The sequence below is a fragment of the Leptonychotes weddellii genome, chromosome 11 (assembly GCF_054177405.1).
Source record: "Leptonychotes weddellii isolate Sample4059 chromosome 11, ASM5417740v2, whole genome shotgun sequence".
Classification (NCBI taxonomy): Eukaryota; Metazoa; Chordata; class Mammalia; order Carnivora; family Phocidae; genus Leptonychotes; species Leptonychotes weddellii.
Window position 1 is genome coordinate 42026827 of NC_138379.1, and position 15431 is coordinate 42042257.

Consider the following 15431-nt stretch of genomic DNA (forward strand, 5'->3'; position numbering starts at 1 on the left):
CTTTCAGAAGCCTCCACCACCCAAAATCAAGATGACCTTTCCTCACTCTGCATTTCCCAAGCACTCTGTACTTTTTATTTTACACTACCACAAATGATTTTTCTCTCCCAAGATCGTAAATTTCTGAAAGGCCCATGTCTTATCTATCCTTGCATTCCCACAGTACTTCACATGCTATCCAGAAGGCAGAAGGCTTTCAATAAATGCTGAATGAATTCTTTCTAAAAATTCTCTTTTAACATTAAAACTATAATATTTTAATGACAACAATCTTAGGAAATATCCTACTCCTGTCTCCTATTTCACAGATAAAAAGACTGGGGCCTGAGACTTGGCCTAAGTCACATACTGATTAGTAACAAAACAGGGATGAGAACCCAAGTCTCCTATCTGCCTGTCCCACAACAATGGGGTGCCAGAAACATTCCCTTCTGCCTAGTTATATCCTTCAAGACTGGGTCATTCTCCATAAACTCTAGGAAACCTTTACTGGCCCTCCTGTCCACTGAACTCCTACTCAGCATTTAAATGAATTGTTTCATATGCCAGTATCTCAAATACCTAGCTGCAGCTCAGTAAGGGAGGGAACCCTGCCTAATAGTTGTATTCCATATGTTTCACAGAGACTACTAGTAGGAGTGTAACACTTACGGACAGATTAAGGCAGGATATCTAACTCAAAACCACCTGTTGTGATGTTGTCTACAGACTATATGCCATTAAACTACCTACAGTAAATGCCACTGGATTTCATTCTAAATGAACCACCTTTAATAAGTTATTTCAGGCAATTAATCAACTTAGCCCTCTTCAGAAATCAAACAGAAAATATCAATAAATTTGACGACAAAATTTTTTTAAATTTCCCTTTAAAAAGAGATACCACAAAGAAACAAAAAAAGGCTGATAGCTACAATATTCAAATTACTCTTCTAAATTAAAGATGAGAACCTAATTTAAAAAATGGACAATGGACATAAATGGGAAATTTGTAAAAGAAACTGATGGCTAATAAATATAGAAAAAGATGCTTAACCTCACCAGTAATCAAAATAATGCAAACTAAAAGAGCGGTTTCTTTTTCCTTGAGTAACAATACCTGATGTTTGAACAGATATAGGGGAGTGAAGATAGCCACCACCCAACACTGGAGAAGGAACAGAGAAGGTTTTCTCCATCACTACTGACATTTTGGACCAGATAATTCTTTTTTTTTTTTTAAATAGACTCCATGCCCAGCATAGAGCCCAACACAGGCTTGAACTCATGACCCTGAGATCAAGACCTGAGCTGAGACCAAGAGTCAGACACTTAACCGACTGAGCAGCCCAGGCGCCCCTAGACCAGATAATTCTTTGTTTAGCAAGCAGGGGGAGGTGCGTCCTAGGCATTACAGGATGTTTAGCAGCATCCCTGGCTGAAAATATCTAAACGTCTCAAATATCTAAGAATAGGAAAATGGTTAAATAAAACATGGTGCATCAACACAGTGAAATAGTTCATAGCCATTATTAAGAATGTTGTCTGTATCTATGAGCAGTGATATGGAACGATGACCCTAATACCTCTTTAAGAAAATAGGTTACAGAGGCACCTGGGTGGCTCAGTCGGTTAAGCGTCTGCCTTTGACTCAGGTCATGATCCCACAGTCCTGGGATCGAGCCCCACATCAGGCTCCCTGCTCAGTTGGGAGTCTGCTTCTCCCTCTCCTGCCTCCCCTGCTTCTTATCTCTCTCTCTTTCTGTCAAGTAAATAAAATCTTAAAAAAAAAAAAGATTATAAAAGCATATGAAATACAGTCCCATTTATATAAAAGGATATATATGTTTGTGTATATGCAACTGTGTGCATGCATATGTGTATGTGTACAGAGCAAGGAGAGGGAGGAAAAGGGGTGGAAGAGAGAAAAGATGTTAGAAAGACATTCACTGAAAAGTTAACTGCATCTGCCCTTGGTGGTGGAATTTTGGGTACTTTTACCTTTGCCTCTATACTTCAATGCGTTGTTTAAATATTCTACGTACTATCTTTATAATCAGAAAAAGTGAAGGTTTATATTTATGGAAAATTTAAAAATTAAATATGTCTGGGGGTTCCAGCTGGAGAACACCAATGAAATTACAAAATATGAAGAGATCACTGTAAGAATATAGAGTGAATGAAACTAACTCAGTTCAGTCATCCACAAAGAACTGTGCTTTGCCATGCCTCCTGAAGAAGCCACACGATGGGCAACAAAGTCTCCCAATCTGGGACAACTTCCTTATGTTCCAGTCTCCCACTGGACTATAGCATAAACAAATGTCTTTAAGAAGATAAATCATGTAAAAAAGATTTAACTCCAATAAGTGTCTGCACCTATCTCTCCCACTACTTTGTAAGTTCCATAAAGGGAAGGTCTACATTTTATCCAACTGTGTCATACCAAAACCTAATAAAGTGCCTGATGTTCAACAAATGTTTGCTAAATGAGCCCTATTTAAGAATTTTCTTATCTCTCTCTTTAATTTAGTTTGCTTCTCCATCATCTTTATCTAGATCTAGATCTTGAATTTACTTCACTGTATTACCACTATATTCCACTGGAGAGAATTTTTGTTTAACTGGAATCTCTAATTCAGATCACTTTTAGAGTAAAAACCAATGCCTCCATTAGTTATTCACACCACCAGAACTAGCAGACGTAACTCATCTGAACTGAGGTCTAGAAAAGCAATCCAGTTCCTCAAAATTCGAGTAGAGATTTTTTAGGAAGGGACTCAGTAAGAATTAACAAGTGTGAGAAAGAACTCTGTAACAGAAGAGAGAAAAATTAGGTAGTTCAATTTAGTACACTCTACTCCAAAAGAAAATCTGAAGCCACAGTATACACCCAAAGTGATGATAAAGATCACAAATCTGAGGTTTATCTTTGCTGCCCCCTCTTCTGACCACTCTGTCTCCTTATGGTCTCCATAATATGGCTCCCATCCCTATCAATCTCATGAAATTGCTTTTTCAAAAGGATTCTGTAGCAGACACAGAGATGTACCACTCAGATCCCTCAAGAAAGGAAATGCTGCCCAGCTACAAGGACTGTAGTTAGCTGATTCAGGGTCCTCAGCCAATGACTGAGCAAGATGGTGGTATCATTTGCTCCTAGTTTTGTCAAGTCGGTATCACAATCTAACAGCTCCTTTTCCCAATCCTGCTTCCTCTTTTTTTTTTTTTTTCATAGGTGTTCTTCTCAATAGCCCTTTTGCACTCCCAACTCTGTCTCACCATCTGCTTCCCGGAGAACCCAATGTGGGACAGATACCTTCTGAACAAGTCATTCTCCCAAGTTGCTGGCATTTGGCAGTCTGGATCATCCCCCTCCTCTTAGACTTATTTTTGTTCTTCTCCTTAGGAGAATGAGGGGTGAGGAAGGTGATCCCACAAAGGCACTTCTACCAAAGCTCAATTTTCAGCCCTGAGTTCTTCTTTCTCCTTATTCTCTTCTTCAAAAGTGCTTTTATTCTGACAATGTTAAGTTACCTCTATTCTAATAACTTTCAGATCCTCCTCTCGTCTTTTCCTCTCAACTGAACTCTGATTTATATCCCTAATTCTAGAGATTTCTACACTCAATTTGCCTCACATCCAAAAAAACCCAAAGAAGAATTCATTACCTTTTTCCTCAAAACAGGCTTCCCACCCTGATGCTAACTTTGGTACCATCATTCCTTTAACAACAAAATCGTCAACTCTCCTCTTCCTGTACCTCTTTTACTTATAGTTTGTCCTATAGCTAAGTCTAATTCAGCACCCCCAATGTCAACTCCTCTCTCCACTGAACGAGCTACTCTTTCAGCTTATGGTTAACCAGAGAATGTAATGCTGGGGAAACAGGGGCTCCCTGTCCTCAGTAGCTGGTCCCATTCTCCCTTCTGAGATTCCAACAAAGAGCTGCTGCAGAGCAAACACTCAACAGGATATGACTGTGATAAACACATCAAGCCAATATAGTTAAATTAGAAGGCTAACCCTCAAAGACCTGATCTGGTACTCCACATTTTACAAATGAGGAAACTGAAGCCCAGCAAGAAATGACTTCCCATGGCTACATAAGTATCAGAGCACAGACAGGTCTCCTGACTCCCCAACTAGTGCTCTTTCCTGACACTTTTTCCTGTTTTCCCAAGGGATTTATTTTCTGTATCTTTCATCATAGATGTTCTTATAGACGAGTTTGACACATCCCTTAAGGTCAGTGACAAATGTCTCTTCCTTTAGAAGTATTCTCTGACCTAACTCCTCCAATCCTCCCCATAGGCTAGACAGGTTCCTCTCCTCTGTGTGCCCAGCACTTTTTTTTTTTTTTGGTGAAAGTTTAAAGAGTTAGAAAATGAACACTCGTCTTTACACAAGAATGACAATTAATAAATGGACAAAAATGATAGAAATTATCTTAAAAATCACTATATTGCAGCCAACAATAAAATAATTCATTACAGGCAAGTATTATGAATAGATCCCACAAGACTTAGGTGAAATGTATACTTTCTTTATCTCCCTATATTTGAATTGATAGCTTGCTGGGTCTGTCTCATTCACAAGACTAAAGCTCAGGGTGCCTGGGTGGCTCAGTCGTTGAGTGTCTGCCTTCGGCTCAGGTCATGATCCCAGTGTCCCGGATTGAGCACCGCATCAGGCTCCCTGCTCGGCAGGAGGCCCGCTTCTCCCTCTCCCACTCCCCCTGCTTGTGTTCCCTCTCTCGCTGTGTCTGTCAAATAAATAAGTGAAATCTTTAAAAAAAAAAAAGAAGACTAAAGCTCTATAAGGGTAGGGAACATATTTGTTTGATTCCCACTGCCACCATCCCAGTCCAGCACTGATCAACTGACTCATCAACTTTCACAGATGCTCCCCAAATGGTCTCCCCATCTCCAGCCTCTCACCTCTAATTACCACACCCACATCCTCAGAATAATCTCAAAACTCTACCTTTGTCATAAATTCCCAAAAAGTTTAAGTAACGTCCGCTCTTTATAGGACCAGTTCTGAATTACTGGCTCTAATGTAGTCAGTCAACAAATATATGTTAACCATCTATTCTGTACAGGAACAGAAGCATCAAAAATGTAACCCCCGGGCACCTGGGTGGCTCAGTTGGTTAAGCGACTGCCTTCGGCTCAGGTCATGATCCTGGAGTCCTGGGATCGAGTCCCGCATCGGGATCCCTGCTCAGCAGGGAGTCTGCTTCTCCCTCTCACCCTACCCCCTCTTGTGTTCTCTCTCTCTCTGTCTCAAATTAAAAAAAATTTTTTTAAATCTTTAAAAAAAAAAGAAAAAAAGAAAATGTAACCCCACATCCATCACCCTAGGAGCTGAAAGAATTGATGGGGATGTGCCGCCTGGCAAGGCAGATAATGCTCCATCCTCCCAGAGCTGCTTATGCAATGAAATATCGTACCTCCAACACTGTTCAGCACGTGTTGGAGCACAGCTGGTACACCATGCTCACATATACCACCCTCCTGGTCCAGAGCAAATATACTTGATTACCAAACAAAGGTATTCCTAAGGAAGCAAAAGGTATAGAAGGCACAGAAGAATCCTAAGATGAAAAAATTAGTTTTTCCAATACTACAGAAATCTCTCCCTAATCACAGTATCTCTTCATTTATGAAATTCAACTATATGCAGATTTACTCCTAAATACCTTTCCACAGTTAATTAATTGCTGAGAATTGCAGTTTCAAGTAAACACAGATTTTGAATTAAAAAAAAAAAAAAGGAACCTGAAGGTATCATGAGAAGAAGGAAATAAAGCAGAAAGCAAAGCAGAAAAATAGATTCATGAAATGAATCCCTGGGGAAGATAAAGGAAGCTGAGACAAAGGGCTACCTTAGACTTATGCTGTAGGACAGGACCAGGGACACACATAAGAAAGACTACAGAGGCAAGATGGAATACCTTGAGTTCCAATGTACTAATTATCCACTGAGGGAACTATATAATAACCCTCGTGTTGGGAGGGAATGAGAACATAGCCAGTAATTCAGAACTGGTCCTGTCTGTGATGGCAAATGGAGTAAGTGAGAAAAGGTCACACAAAGCCTCTTCTGTCTCTAGCTTCCAGGTACTACATACCTCAGGACTATAGTGAGACCCAAAAGGAAATACAAAATGGAGACCAAGAAGGTTAAGAACTCTGAGTCATAAGATTAGAAATGCACACTGGCTCTTAAGATGGAGGGACACACACACATACAGTGCCTCATAGTTTGTATATTACCTTCAATAAAGCAGAAGTTTATGTGTTATTTCAAAAAAACGCCAAAACTTCCAACTCATTTCACTGAAAAGCTGTTAGCAAATAAGGAATGAAGAAAGGAAATAACCCAGAATCCATTATTACCATTTTAAGATTTTTAAATGTCTCCTACAAATTCTTTATTTGGAGAGCTGTCTTTACTATTTTGTTTTGGCGAAATATAAAAAATATTTACAAAGACATTTACAGGCTCATTCGTGATTCCAATCCCCTAATCCCATTTTTTAATTAGATTTTTTAGTTCCTCAAAAGAAACAACTTTTACCACAGAGTTAATAGAAACAACACTAAAGATTAGGGGAAAAGGGGCACCTGGGTGGCTCAGTTGGTTAAGCATCTGCCTTCGGCTCAAGTCATGATCCCAGGGTCCTGGGATCGAGCCGTGCATAGGGCTCCCTGCTTGGTGGAGAGCCTGCTTCTCCCTCTCCCTCTGCCTGCCACTCTGCCTACTTGTGCTCTCTCTCTGTCTGTCAAATAAATAAAATCTTTAAAAAAAATGAAGTTCAAAACCTTAAAAAAAAAGACTAGGGAAAAATACTATACATGCCAAGTTCACAAAAATTAATCATATTTTTACGTTGTGTTTAACACGATAAAAGCCCTTTACTGCAACTTGCTTCCTTTATACAGTTGTCCTGCTTATGCAAGGGACATATTCCAAGTGGATGTCTGAAACCCTACTGGATAGTACTGAACCCTAGTTTTTTTTTTCCGATACATACATATCTATGATCAAGTTTAATTTATAAATTAGGCACAGTAAAAAGATTAACTAGTACTAAAATAGAATAATTATAACATACTGTAAGAAAAGTTATGTGAATATAGTATCTCTCTCTCAAAATACTGTACTATATTCACCCCTCCTGTAATTATAAGAGACAATAAAAGGTCTACGTGATGAGATGAAGTGAAGTGAATGATGTAGGCACTGTGACATATTGTTAAGCTACTACTTTTTTTTTTTTTTAAAGATTTTATTTATTTATTTGAGAGAGAGACACACAGCAAGAGAGGAAACACAAGCAAGGGGAGTGGGAGAGGGAGAAGCAGGCCTCCTGCAGAGCAGGGAGCCGATGCGGGGCTCGATCCCAGGACCCTGGGATCATTGACCTGAGCCGAAGGCAGACACTTAACGACTGAGCCACCCAGGCGCCCCTATTACTGAACTTCTGACGATATGTCAGAAGGAGGATCATCTGCTTCCAGACCACAGATGACTGCAGGTAACTGAAACTGTGAAATTCAAAAACGCAGATAAGTGGGGACTACTGTATTTTTAACTGACACACTGGCCAGGCTCAATTACTTTTGTAACCAGTAAGGTTAAAAATTTTTGAGGCTAACTGTATATATGGGAATAGAACATATAATATTCATAAGATACACAAACCAAACTGCAAAGCAAAGAATAAAAGATATTTAGCTGAAAATCTATCACTGAAGAATGAAAAAAGATTCAAACTACCCATGTTGTTCCCCAAAATTTTTTTCCACTTAGATTCTCTTTTACTTCAGAAGGGCCCAATTTAAAACAAAACAAAACCCTGTGTTTCTAAAAACAACAGGATAAAAGTGCACAGCCAAAAAGCTTATTTCAAGACATTTCCAGGAGTGACATGTAATTCGCACTGCAACCATAATTGCAAAGTTATAATAAAGATTGCAAAAAATATCACTAGATTTTGCTATATTTAAAAGGACAACACTGGGGCGCCTGGGTGGCTCAGTCGTTAAGCGTCTGCCTTTGGCTCAGGTCATGATCCCAGGATCCTGGGATGGAGCCCCACGTCGGGCTCCCCGCTCTGCGGGAAGCCTGCTTCTCCCTCTCCCACTCCCCCTGCTTGTGATCCTGCTCTCACTATGTCTCTCTCTGTCAAATAAATAAATAAAATCTTAAAAAAAAAAAAAAAGTTTAAAAAAAGAAAAAATAAAAAATAAATAAATAAAAGGACAACACTTACTAAAACAATAAGAGTATTAATTTTAAGGCACATTTTGATCTCTGGAAGGGAACATAACAAACTAGTAATAATGGTTACCTCCAGGGCAGGAAAATAGTATGGCACAGGGCTTGAAGAAAACTTTTCACTTCTGTAAATGCCCTTTTGAACTTTACGAATTTTTTTTTTAATTTATTTGAGCAAGAGAAAGCAAGAGAACATGAGGCGGGGGTGAGGGGCAGAGGGAGAGAGAGAGCAGACTCCCCACTGAACAGGGAGCCCGATGTGGGGCTTGATCCCAGGACCCTGGGATCATGACCTGAGCCGAAGGCGGACGCCCAACCAACTGAGCCATCCAAGCACACCGAACTTTACGAATTCTATACCATGCGTTTATATGAACTATTCCAAAATTTCTCTTTGATGTACAAGTGTTTAAATAATAGCCTTCATCACCTTATCTTCTTGGAATTACATGTATTTTTTTCTTTTTTTAAATTTTTATGTTATTTTAATTCCACTATAATTAATAGAAAGTGTTATATTAGTTTCAGGTGTACCATATAGTGATTCAAGAATACATTACTCTGGGGCGCCTGGGTGGCTCAGTTAGGTCATGATCCCAGAGTCTTGAGATCGAGCCTTGTGTTGGGCTCTCTGCTCACTGGGGAATCTGCTTCTGTCTCTCCCTCTGTCCCTCCCACCCCTCCCCCCCGTTCATTCTCTCTCTCAAATAAATTCTTTTTAAAAAAAGAAAAAAGAGGGGTGCCTGGGTGGCTTAGTCAGTTGGGGATCTGCCTTTGGCTCAGGTCATGATCCCAGGGTCCTGGGATCGAGCCCCACATCGGGCTCCCTGCCTAGTGGGGAGCCTGCTTCTCCCTCTCTCTCTCTGCAGCTCCCCCTGCTTGTGTTCTCTATCAAATAAATAAATAAAATATTAGGGGCGCCTGGGTGACTCAGTTGGTTGGGCAACTGCCTTCGGCTCAGGTCATGATCCTGGAGTCCCAGGATCGAGTCCCACATCGGGCTCCCTGCTCAGCAGAGAGTCTGCTTCTCTCTCTGACCCTCCCCCCTCTCAGGTTCTCTCTCTATCTCATTCTCTCTCTCAAATAAATAAAATCTTTAAAAAATAATAATAATAAAAATTAAAAAAAGAATACATTACTCAGTGCTCATCACAATATATGTACTCTTAATCCCCCTTACCTATTTCACCCATCCCCCACCACCACCAACTTCCCTTCTGGTGACTACCAGTTTGTTCTCTATATGTAAGTCTTTTTTTTTTCTTTTTTTCTTTGTTCATTTGTTTTGTTTCTTAAATTCCACATGAGTGAAATCATATGGTATTTGTCCTTCTCTGACTTATTTCACCTAGCATCATGCCCTCTAGATCTATCCATGCTGTTGCAAATGACAAGATTTCACTCTTTTTCATGGCTGAGTAATATTCCATTGTATGTACGGGCACCTGGGTGGCTCAGGTGGTTGAGCGTCTGCCTTTGGCTTGGGTCATGATCCCAGGGTCCTGGGATCGAGTCCCGCATGGGGCTCCCTGCTCAGCAGAGAACCTGCTTCTCCCTCTGCCCTTCCCCCATGCTCATGCTCTTGCTTGCTCTCTCCCTCAGATGAATAACTAAAAAATCTTAAAAAAAATATGCCATTGTATGTATACAACACATCTTTATCCGTTCATCTATCAATGGACACTTGAGTTGCCTCCTTGCCTCCATATCTTGTTGTTATAAATAATGCTGCAATAAACAGAGGGGTGAACATATCTTTCAAATTAGTGTTTTCATATTTCATAAATACCCAGTCATGGAGTTACTGGATCATATGGTAATTCTATATTGAATTTTTTGAGAAACCCCCATACCATTTTCCAGAGTGGCTGCACCAGTTTCCATTTCCACCAACAGTGCATGAGGGTTCCTTTTTTTCCACATCCTCACCAACACTTGGTGTTTCTTGTGTTTTTTATATTAGTCATTCTGACAGCTATGAGGTGTTATCTCCTTGTGGTTTTAATTTGCACTTCCCTAATGGTAAGCAACGTTGAGCATCTTTTCATGTGTCTGTTGGCCACCTGGATGTCTTCTTAGGGGAAATGTCTGTTCATAGGTGCCTGGGTGGCTCAGTCGGTTAAGCATCTGCCTTCGGCTCAGGTCAGGATCCCAGAGTCCTGGGATCGAGCCCCACTTTGGGCTCCCTGCTCAGCGGGGAGTCGGCTTCTCCCTCTACCCCACCACCCTGTTCATGATCTCTCTCTCACTTTCTCTCTCAAATACATAAATAAAATATTTTTTATTTATTTTCTTAAAGATTTTATTTATTTATTTGTCAGAGGGAGAGATAGAGCACAAGCAGGGGGAACAGCAGGCAGAGGGAGAAGCAAGTTCTCTGCTGAGGAAGAAGCCCCATGCGGGACTTGATCCCTGGAATCATGACCTGAGCCAAAGGCAGACGCTTAATGACTAAGCCACCCAGGCATCTCAATAAATAAAATCTTTATTAAAAAAAAAGTCTGTTCATATCTTCTGCCCATTTTTTAACTGAATTATTTGGGGTTTTTGGTGTTGAGCTGTATAAGTTCTTTACATATTTTGGATACTAACACTTTATCAAATGCAGCATTTGCAACTATCTTCTCCCATTCAGTAGGCTGTGTTTTAGTTTTGTTGATTGTTTCCTTTGCTGTGCAGAAGCTTTTTATTTTGATGTAGTCCCAACTGTTTATTTTTGCTTTTATTCCCCTTGCCTTAAGAGACATATTTAGAAAAATGCTAAGGCCAGTGTCAGAGAAATTATTGCCTATGCTCTCTTCTATGACTTTTATGATTTCAGGCTGGAATTGCATGTACTTCTAAGTAACAATGAAGATTTATTACCTTTCAGCAAGACCACTGAAATTCTAAATCATCTGAAGATCATTTTAAAACATAAGTAGAGGGGCGCCTGGGTGGCTCAGTCATTAAGCGTCTGCCTTCGGCTCAGGTCATGATCCCAGGGTCCTGGGATCAAGCCCCACATCGGGCTCCCTGCTCTGCAGGAAGCCTGCTTCTCCCTCTCTCACTCCCCCTGCTTGTATTCCTCTCTCGCTCTCTCTGTGTCAAATAAATAAATAAAAATCTTTAAAAATAAAAAAATAAAATAAAACGTAAGTAGAGAAGAAAATAACTATTGCCTCTACTTCAAATAATATCCCCTATACCTATTTCCATTGACTTCTGCAAATTTACATCAAAACCTAAAAATAACAAAGTTTGCTTTAGATGGCATATTAATAAGGTTTCATAACATATAGAATCCACACACAAATGTTCCTCATTAAAAAAATATATATCCAGGGGCACCTGGTTGGCTCATTCAGTGGAGTGTATGACTCTTGATCTTGGGATTGTGAGTTCAAGCCCACATTGGGTGTAAAGATTAATTAAAAATAAAATTAAAAAAAAAATACACACACACAGACAAAAGAAGGGCATAAAAACTAAAACCAAACGAAAGAAAAAAATGGGTGGAAAAAAATTGTAACATTCAACTCAATGATACTTATCAAGCTATATATATGTACCTAGCATCTTCCTATACATATGTTTCCATCAATCACTCAGTAGTTTTTAATCTCACATCAGTTAGAGTGTATATTGAAATTGCATTCAAGGGATGCCTGGGTGGCTCAGTCGTTAAGCGTCTGCCTTTGGCTCAGATCATGATCCCAGGGTCCTGGGATGGAGTCCCACATCAGGCTCCCTGCTCCGTGGGAAGCCCGCTTCTCCCTCTCCCACTCCCTCTGCTCGTGTTCCCTCTCTCGCTGTGTCTCTCTCTGTCAAATAAATAAATAAAATCTTAAAAAAAAAAAACCTTTAAAAAAAGTAAAATTGCATTCAAAACAGTCTTATAGTTTGTTCTAAGGAAAGACTATTCATAAATACAAGTCTAAGAGCAAGTAGAGAATGTGTTTCTGAAGATTTCCTTCCCCACCATATCTACTTCAGCAGCTGACAAGTAATCACTACACAATTAGGAAAAGCTTAATTTAAAATAATAATTCAGGGGCACCTGGGTGGCTCAGTCATTTAAATGTCTGCCTTCAGCTGAGGTCATGATCCCAGAGTCCTGGGATCGAGCCCGCATCTGGCTCCCTGCTCAGCGGGGAGCCGGCTTCTCCCATTAGCTCTTCACCTCCCCCACCACTTGTGCTCTCTCTCGCTCACTCTGTGCTCTCTCTCTTTCTCAAATAAAAATCTCTAAAAAAATAAATAAAATTTGGGGCGCCTCGGTGGCTTAGTCATTAAGCGTCTGCCCTCAGCTCAGGTCATGATCCCAGGGTCCTAGGATCGAGCCCCGCATCAGGCTCCCTGCTCTGCGGGAAGCGTGCTTCTCCCTCTCCCACTCCCCCTGCTTGTGTTCCCTCTCTCATTGTGTCTCTCTCTGTCAAATAAATAAGATCTTTAAAAATAAATAAATAAATAAACAAAATTTAAAAATAAAATAAAATAATAATTCAGTTTAATGTTCCTCTGTATCCAGCCTGAAAAACAGAGTAACACCAAATCAATAGAGTTGCCTTCTAACAATCCCCTTGTTAAACTAATACAGCTGATGACTTATAGGGCGGTACAAAGGCTGAGTGTGGTGGCGGGTAAAGACTTGTACAACCGCAGCTCATGTGGGGAGCCAGAAACACAAGTGGAGCCAAAGAAAGGTCTCCTGCAGAGGGTGCACAAAATGCAAGGAAGAAGCCTGGGAGATCACAGGGTATGCGGAAGGAAGAGGGAGAAAGAATCAAGGTTAAGAAAAGTGAGGCAGAGATGGTTCCCCTTTTTTTGGAGGGTACCGGGAGCAGGGGCTTGGGGGGGAGGAGAAGGGTACATTAATGAGGGTCAGGAAGATATTGACCTACATTGACCTCATGCCCAGTTGTCTTAACAAGGAAGCATCACTGTGACTAAACAACCTCAACATTTTGCCTCTATAGTAGCTTATGCAAGTCACAAGTGGTTTTCCAATTCTGTGTTCTATATTTTTATCTTGTTGATAAATTTAATGAAAGTCTATGTTTGCAACAACAAAATAATATCTTAACTTATGTTGTTAATTTATTCTTTGGATTTCAAGTTACAGAATTTACTGAGGTAGTAATTTTTGTTTTACTCAAAAATATGCTTATTAGTTAATAAAAATTAGGTATAAACATAAGCTTTTTTTGTACTAAATTGGAGACCCTGGAAGAAAATATTTACTAATTTTTTTAAAGATTTTATTTATTTATTTGAGAGAGAGTGGGGGTTGGGGGGGCAGAGAGAAAGGGAGAAGTAGACTCCCCGCTGAGCAGGGAGTCCAATGCAAGGCTGGATCCCAGGACCCTGAGATCATGACCTGAGCCAAAGGCAGACATTTAACCGACTAAGCCACCCAGGCGCCCCAGTATTTACTACTTATAGCAGTGACTCAAACACATCTATCTAAATGAGTACTGTACTACAAAGTAATCTCCTAAAAGTAAAAAAATGAATTTATTCCCAAGATGATGCCAATACTCCAAACTTTTTACAACTTCTCTTTTTTTTTTTTTTTAAGATTTTATTTATTTATTTGAGACAGAGAGAAAGAGAGAGCACATGAGAGAGGGGAGGGGCAGAGGGAGAAGCAGACTCCCTGCCGAGCAGGGAGCCCGATGCGGGACTCGATCCTGGGACTCCAGGATCATGACCTGAGCCGAAGGCAGTCGCTTAACCAACTGAGCCACCCAGGCGCCCCTCACAACTTCTCTTTAGAGAAGAAATATGTAGTTTATAAGCTATAGCTGGGAAGAGTCACTCTCATTACTTTACAATCTCCAAAATATATGTATAGAACAATAATAATAATAACTCTCAAAGATAAGAGACTATGTCTTCCTTGAAATCTCTTCTCCCTCAGTTCCAGTGTTGCTCCAGAGTGGTTCTTACTCCTGTTTCCAGTCCCTCAGCTTCTATTCTTCCTCTCACCACATACTCTAGTCATTCCCCAAGGCCATCAATTAATTCCTCTCTTTTTTCCAAGTTTCAACTATGAGATCCTGTAATGACAGCCCCACCCTTGCCAGGACATCATCTCCAGCAAGGACGTCAAAAACAAAACAAAGTAAACAAAACCCTATACATGTTCAAAGCTAACTTTCCTTTCTTCTCTAACAGTTCCTTTTCGTAACTTTCCTGTTTCTTTTATTTATTTTTTTTTTAAAGATTTATTTATTTATTTGAGAGAGCGAGAATGAGAGAGAGAGAGAGTACATGAGAGGGGGGAGGGTCAGAGGGAGAAGCAGGCTCCTCACCGAGCAGGGAGCCCGATGCGGGACTCGATCCCGGGACTCCGGGATCATGACCTGAGCTGAAGGCAGTCGCCCAACCAACTGAGCCACCCAGGCGCCCCAACTTTCCTGTTTCTATTAAAAACCACTACTATCCATTGGTCATCCACAGTTGAAATTCTGACTCTGTCCTTTTCATTTCTCCTCACACCCAATCATGAGCCGAGGCTACTAGACAGCAAAATTCCTTCACCCACCATCCCCCACTTGTCCATCCTCACCACCTCCAGCCCCTATTACCTCTCATTAGGGCTACTACAATTGTTCCCTAATTCCAATATGCCCAATCCACTCTAACCCAGGTCACATGCTACAGCCCAAGTGACTTCCTAAAGTGCACTTCTTATCATGGCCCATCACTTCTCAGAAAACTTGGAGGCTCTGTGGCACCTACCTCATTAACCTGGTACTCAAAGTCTTCCATGCATTAACCACAATCTATTTCTATTGCTTTATCACCAGCAATAACTCTCTCTTAAATATACATTCACACACACACACTTATATTCTATACTGCAATCAAAATAAATTACAGAGAAGTCCCCATAAATGCCTGATAATTCCTGTCTGTCGCAAAGAGTTCACAGGGATGCCTTGGAGCTAACAGCAGTCAACAAACATCCAACGAATATCCAATGAATGAATGAATAGAACGGGCTTACCTCTCTCTCCCGCATTTCTATATAATCACATCCTGTCTTCAGAGTTCATTTCAAAGCTTTTTTCATGAAATAATCTCACCAGTAAAAAGTAATCACCTCGGGGCACCTGGGTGGCTCAGTTGTTAAGCGACTGCCTTTGGCTCAGGTCATGATCCCAGGGTGCTGGGAT

The 15431-nt window shown here is 40.5% G+C and overlaps 1 protein-coding gene across 2 annotated transcripts in view; it reads right to left on the reverse strand.

The window, feature by feature from the left end:
- SWAP70 (switching B cell complex subunit SWAP70) overlaps positions 1–15431 on the reverse strand; it is a 60755-nt gene that overhangs the window by 40195 nt on the left and 5129 nt on the right. The window lies entirely within an intron of this gene.